Below are 6,954 nucleotides of genomic sequence, written 5' to 3'. Positions count from 1 at the left end.
ACCGGAAGCGGGTTGAGAAGACAGGAAGAACAAAGAAGGAAAGTACCCCCGGTTCAAAACACACCACCCTTCTTATTTCTCACTGTTCGTTTTCGGTAAGTTCATTTAATACAAACCTTTTTTTTTTACATTCAATAATATTATTTCATTATTATTTTAAGGCTGCTCGTCGTGCTGCTATGTCATTGTTAGCTAACTAGCTTGCTTAGTAACAGGCGCGATGTTCTTATTCTTAGTCGATACAAGCTCGACAATATCTGCAGGAAATAGGATTAAAACCCAATAAATATTCACGTTTCAAACATGTCGAAATGTGTCGAGTTCTGTGACTAAAGTGCCGGCCAAATATCCATTAACTGTAATAGTGGGGCGGTATGGTTCGGTTTGGTAGAGCGGCCGTGCCAGCAACTTGAGGGTTCCGGGTTCGAACCCCACTTCCGCCATTCTAGTCAATGCCGTTGTGTCCTTGGGCAAGACGCTTTATCCCCCCTGCTTTAAAAGCCTACTGAAATTAGATTTTCTTATTCAAACGGGGATAGCAGGTCCATTCTATGTGTCATACTTGATTATTTCGCGATATTGTCATATTTTTGCTGAAAGGATTTAGTAGAGAACATCGACGATAAAGTTCGCAACTTTTGGTCGCTAATAAAAAAGCCTTGCCTGTACCGGAAGTAGCAGACGATGTGCGCGTGACGTCACGGGTTGTGGAGCTCCTCACATCTGAACATTGTCTACAATCATGGCCACCAGCAGCGAGGGCGATTCGGACCGAGAAAGCGACAATTTCCCCATTAATTTGAGCGAGGGTGAAAGATTCGTGGATGAGGGAAGTGAGAGTGAAGGACTACAAGAAAAAAATAGACGAGGGCAGTGGGAGCGATTCAGATGTTATTAGACACATTTACTAGGATAATTCTGGAAATCCCTTATCTGCTTATTGTGTTACTAGTGATTAAGTGAGACGGCGTGGCGCAGTGGTAGAGTGGCCGTGCGCAACCCGAGGGTCCCTGGTTCAAATCTCACGTAGTACCAACCTCGTCACGTCCGTTGTGTCCTGAGCAAGACACTTCACCCTTGCTCCTGATGGGTGCTGGTTAGCGCCTTGCATGGCAGCTCCCTCCATCAGTGTGTGTGAATGGGTAAATGTGGAAGTAGTGTCAAAGCGCTTTGAGTACCTTGAAGGTAGAAAAGCGCTATAGGAGGTAAGACAGTCCGAAGCTGCAGGAGGACGCAAGCTCCGCTCATGTCTACGGTAAGAACCGACTTATTACCACAATTTTCTCACCTAAACCAGCCGATTGACATGTGGTCGGGAACCATGTTGGCTTGACCGCTTTGTTCCATAGTAAAGCTTCACCTTCGGGAATGTAAACAATCAATCAATCAATCAATGTTTATTTATATAGCCTTAAATCACAAATGTCTCGGAAGAACCCACAAAAGGGCAAGGAAAACTCACACCCAGTGGGCAGGGAGAATTCACATCCAGTGGGACGGCAGTGACAATGCTGACTATGAGAAACCTTGGAGAGGACCTCAAATGTGTGTCAAAAGTCTAGCAGCCGCATTTTGTACCAACTGTAATCTTTTAATGCTAGACATGGGGAGACCCCAAAATAATACGTTACAGTAATTGAGACGAGGCGTAACAAACGCATGGATAATGATCTCGGCGTCTTTAGTGGACAAAATGGAGCGAATTTTAGCGATATTACGGAGATGAAAGAAGGCCGTTTTAGTAACTCTTTTAATGTGTGACTCAAAGGAGTGAGTTGGGTCGAAGATAATACCCAGATTTTTTACCGAGTCACCTTGTTTTATTATTTGGTTGTCAAATGTTAAAGTTGTATTACTAAATAGAGGTCGGTGTCTAGCAGGACCGATAATCAGCATTTCCGTTTTTTTGGCGTTGAGTTGTAAAAAGTTAGCGGACATCCATTGTTTAATTTCATTAAGACACGCCTCCAGCTGACTACAGTCCGGCGTGTTGGTCAGCTTTAGGGGCATGTAGAGTTGGGTGTCATCAGCATAACAGTGAAAGCTAACACCGTATTTGTGTATCATGTCACCCAGCGGCAGCATGTAGATGCTGAAGAGTGCAGGGCCAAGGACCGAACCCTGGGGAACTCCACACGTTACCTTAACATAGTCCGAGGTCATACTGTTATGGGAGACGCACTGCACCCTGTCAGTAAGATAAGAGTTAAACCAAGACAGGGCTAAGGCTGACATACCAATTCGTGTTTTGATACGTTCTAATAAAATATTATGACTGAAACGACGGCTGTGTTTGTGTCGCCAAAGGCAGCTGCAATACACCGCTTCCCACCTACAGCTTTCTTCTTTGACGTCTCCAATATTAATTGAACAAATTGCAAAAGATTCAGCAACACAGATGTCCAGAATACTGTGTAATTATACTATTAAAGCAGACGACTTTTAGCCGTGATCGTTGCTGAAACCGCTACAATCCGTGACGTCACGCACACGCTTCATCATACCACGATGTTTTCAACAGGATACTTGGCGCGAAATGTAAAATTGCAATTTAGTAAACTAAAGCGGCCGTATTGGCATGTGTTGCAATGTTAATATTTCATCATTGATATATAAACTATCAGACTGCGTGGTCGCTAGTAGTGGCTTTCAGTAGGCCTTTAAAGGTAACTTAGATATTGGGTTTCACTATGTAAAGCACTTTGATTCACTAGAGAAAAAGCGCTATATAAATATAATTCACTTCATCATATCGAACATTACATTGACACACCTTGTCCAAAATAGCTCAAAAGCAACACTACAATTTGCTACATTTACTAGAAAAAACGCTTTTATTTCTGTTTTTAGATCCGCCGTTTTATACATCTTTATTATTATTTTTATTTTTTTAAGTAGCAAAATTATTTGAGTACATCATAGTCAGCTCTACGCAATACATGCAGTACAAAATATACATCCTTATCTCCATTGAACTGTCTTGTGCTCAATGGCAATATTATTATTATTTCACAAAAGGAAAATTGAATTAAATATAACATATCTCAAAAGAGTAATGGGAAGAAGTATAAACTTTTTGAACCCCCTCTCTTTTACTGGACATCTGTGTTGCTGAATCTTTTGCAATTTGTTCAATGAATAATGGAGACGTCAAAGAAGAAAGCTGTAGGTGGGAAGCGGTGTATTGCGGCCGCCTTTAGCAACACAAACACAGCCGGTGTTTCCTTGTTTACATTCCCGAAGGGGAAGCTTTACAATGGAACAGAGCGGTTAAGCGAACATGGTTCCCTACCACATGTAGGCAGGTTTCGGTGGGAAAATGGTGGTAATAAGTCGTGTGTTTTCATCGCATAATTGCACAATATTTTGGACATCTGTGTTGCTGAATCTTTTGCAATTTGTTCAATGAATAATGGAGACGTCAAAGAAGAAAGCTGTAGGTGGGAAGCGGTGTATTGCGGCTGCCTTTAGCAACACAAACACAGCCGGTGTTTCCTTGTTTACATTCCCGAAGGTGAAGCTTTACTATGGAGCAGAGCCGTCAAGCGAACATGGTTCCTTACCACATGTCAACCGGCAGGTTTCGGTGGGAAAATGGTGGTAATAAGTCGTGTGTTTTCATCGCATAATTGCACAATATTTTGGACATCTGTGTTGCTGAATCTTTTGCAATTTGTTCAATGAATAATGGAGACGTCAAAGAAGAAAGCTGTAGGTGGGAAGCGGTGTATTGCGGCTGCCTTTAGCAACACAAACACAGACGGTGTTTCCTTGTTTACATTCCCGAAGGTGAAGCTTTACTATGGAACAGAGCGGTCAAGCGAACATAGTTCTCTACCACATGTCAACCGGCAGGTTTCGGTGGGAAAATGGTGGTAATAAGTTGTGCATTTTCATCGCATAATTGCACAATATTTTGGACATCTGTGTTGCTGAATCTTTTGCAATTTGTTCAATGAATAATGGAGACGTCAAAGAAGAAAGCTGTAGGTGGGAAGCGGTGTATTGCGGCCGCCTTTAGCAACACAAACATAGCCGGTGTTTCCTTTTTTGCATTCCCGAAGGTGAAGCTTTACTATGGAACAGAGCGGTCAAGCGAACATGGTTCCCTACCACATGTCAACCGGCAGGTTTCGGTGGGAAAATGGTGGTAATAACTCGTGTGTTTTCATCGCATAATTGCACAATATTTTGGACATCTGTGTTGCTGAATCTTTTGCAATTTGTTCAATGAATAATGGAGACGTCAAAGAAGAAAGATGTTGGTGGGAAGCGGTGTATTGCGGCTGCCTTTAGCAACACAAACACAGCCGGTGTTTCCTTGTTTACATTCCCGAAGGTGAAGCTTTACTATGGAACAGAGCCGTCAAGCGAACATGGTTCCCTACCACATGTCAACCGGCAGGTTTCGGTGGGAAAATGGTGGTAATAAGTTGTGCGTTTTTATCGCATAATTGCACAATATTTTGGACATCTGTGTTGCTGAATCTTTTGCAATTTGTTCAATGAATAATGGAGACGTCAAAGAAGAAAGCTGTAGGTGGGAAGCGGTGTATTGCGGCCGCCTTTAGCAACACAAACATAGCCGGTGTTTCCTTTTTTGCATTCCCGAAGGTGAAGCTTTACTATGGAACAGAGCGGTCAAGCGAACATGGTTCCCTACCACATGTCAACCGGCAGGTTTCGGTGGGAAAATGGTGGTAATAACTCGTGTGTTTTCATCGCATAATTGCACAATATTTTGGACATCTGTGTTGCTGAATCTTTTGCAATTTGTTCAATGAATAATGGAGACGTCAAAGAAGAAAGATGTTGGTGGGAAGCGGTGTATTGCGGCTGCCTTTAGCAACACAAACACAGCCGGTGTTTCCTTGTTTACATTCCCGAAGGTGAAGCTTTACTATGGAACAGAGCCGTCAAGCGAACATGGTTCCCTACCACATGTCAACCGGCAGGTTTCGGTGGGAAAATGGTGGTAATAAGTTGTGCGTTTTTATCGCATAATTGCACAATATTTTGGACATCTGTGTTGCTGAATCTTTTGCAATTTGTTCAATGAATAATGGAGACGTCAAAGAAGAAAGTTGTAGGTGGGAAGCGGTGTATTGCGGCCGCCTTTAGCAACACAAACACAGCCGGTGTTTCCTTGTTTACATTCCCGAAGGTGAAGCTTTACTATGGAACAGAGCGGTTAAGCGAACATGGTTCCCTACCACATGTAGGCAGGTTTCGGTGGGAAAATGGTGGTAATAAGTCGTGTGTTTTCATCGCATAATTGCACAATATTTTGGACATCTGTGTTGCTGAATCTTTTGCAATTTGTTCAATGAATAATGGAGACGTCAAAGAAGAAAGATGTAGGTGGGAAGCGGTGTATTGCGGCCGCCTTTAGCAACACAAACACAGCTGGTGTTTCCTTGTTTACATTCCCGAAGGTGAAGCTTTACTATGGAACAGTTCCCCACCACATGTCAACCGGCAGGTTTCGGGGAGATAATGGTGGTATTAAGTCTGCTCTTACCATAGTTATGAGCGGAGGGCTTGCGTTGTGCGGACTCTCTTGCCTCCTCCAACCGGCCGCCCCCGACCGTCGGGTGCTTACACCGTGGAGTAGGGGGGGAAAAATATGGCAATATGGCGAAATGATCAAGTATGACACATAGAATAGACGTGTTTAAATAAGAAAATCTCATTTCAGTAAGCCTTTAACAAATATCCAGTTTCCTCTGAACCACATTTTTATTACACCTGGATCCACCAAACTAAATTTTATCCAGAACAATGTGCTTACAATTCTCAATATATCATATAAGTCATTGTTTTCAACCACTGTGCCGCGGCGCCTAGTGTGCCGTGAGAGATTATCTAATTTCACCTATTTGGGTTAAAAATATTTTTTGCAAACCAGTAATTATAATCTGCAAATTGTGTTGAGTGTCGGTGCTGTTTAGAGCTCGGCAGAGTCACCGTGTAATACTCTTCCATATCAGTAGGTGGCAGCCGGTAGCTAATTGCTTTGCAGATGTCGGAAACAGCGGGAGGCAGTGCACAGGTAAAAAGGTGACTAATCCTTAAATCAAAAATAAACAAAAGGTGAGTGCTCTTAAGAAAAGGCATTAAAGCTTAGGGAAGGCTGTGCAGAACAAACATCTGTGGTCAGATGTTTGGATAAGAAAAGGTGAGGCCTCTAATCCCAGGAACACCATGCCTACCGTCAAGTATGGTGGTGGTAGTATTATGCCCTGGGCCTGTTTTGCTGCCAATGGAACTGGTGCTTTACGGAGATTAAATGGGACAATGAGAAAGGAGGATTACCTCCAAATTCTTCAGGACGAGCTAAAATCATCAGGGTCTTGGGCGCAAACACACTCCGAAAGTGGTAAAGGAATGCCTAAATCAGGCTAGAATAAAGGTTTAAACGTGTGGACAATGCTGAAGAAACAAGTCCATGTCAAGAAAACAAAACAAATTCAGCTGAAATGCGCCAATTTTGTCAAGACGAGTGGTCAAAAATTCAAGCAGAAGCTAAAAGCGCTTTATTGCAGTGAAACTTGCCAAATATTAACACTGCTGTATGTATACTTTTGATTGCTCACATGTTCAGTAGAGCCATAATAAATTCATAAAAGAAGCAGACTTTGTGAATGTTTTTAGTGAGTGCTCCAATCACTCTATCAAAAAGAAAGAGTTGTAGAAATGATTGGAAACTCAAAACAGCCATGACATCATGTTCTTCATAAGTGTATGTAAACTTTTGATTGTGGCTGTAAGTCGTCACATGCGAGTGAGCAGTGTTGTGTTCGGGCCAGATGTTCTTCCGAGGGAATTTAAATTGCTGGTCAACTCCAAGTTCTTTTGATGACACACAAGCTGATTTTAAATGAATCCCAGACAGAATAGGTGTTTTGACATTTATGCCAAAGCTTTGGAGAGACCAATCTATGAACAACACAT

The 6,954-nt window shown here is 42.5% G+C and overlaps 1 protein-coding gene across 1 annotated transcript in view; it reads left to right on the top strand.

Annotated features, from left to right (window-relative positions):
* Positions 1–6,954, top strand: part of psen1 (presenilin 1) — a 49,864-nt gene continuing 42,910 nt past the window's right edge. Inside the window, exon 1 of the mRNA XM_061885794.1 lies at positions 1–95. The gene's annotated coding sequence lies outside the window, so the exon portion shown is untranslated. The remainder of the gene's footprint in view (positions 96–6,954) is intronic.

The sequence above is a fragment of the Nerophis ophidion genome, linkage group LG24, assembly GCF_033978795.1.
Source record: "Nerophis ophidion isolate RoL-2023_Sa linkage group LG24, RoL_Noph_v1.0, whole genome shotgun sequence".
Taxonomy (NCBI): Eukaryota; Metazoa; Chordata; class Actinopteri; order Syngnathiformes; family Syngnathidae; genus Nerophis; species Nerophis ophidion.
The sequence above is the reverse complement of the archived record's forward strand: the minus strand, read 5'-3'. Positions and strand labels throughout refer to the sequence as shown.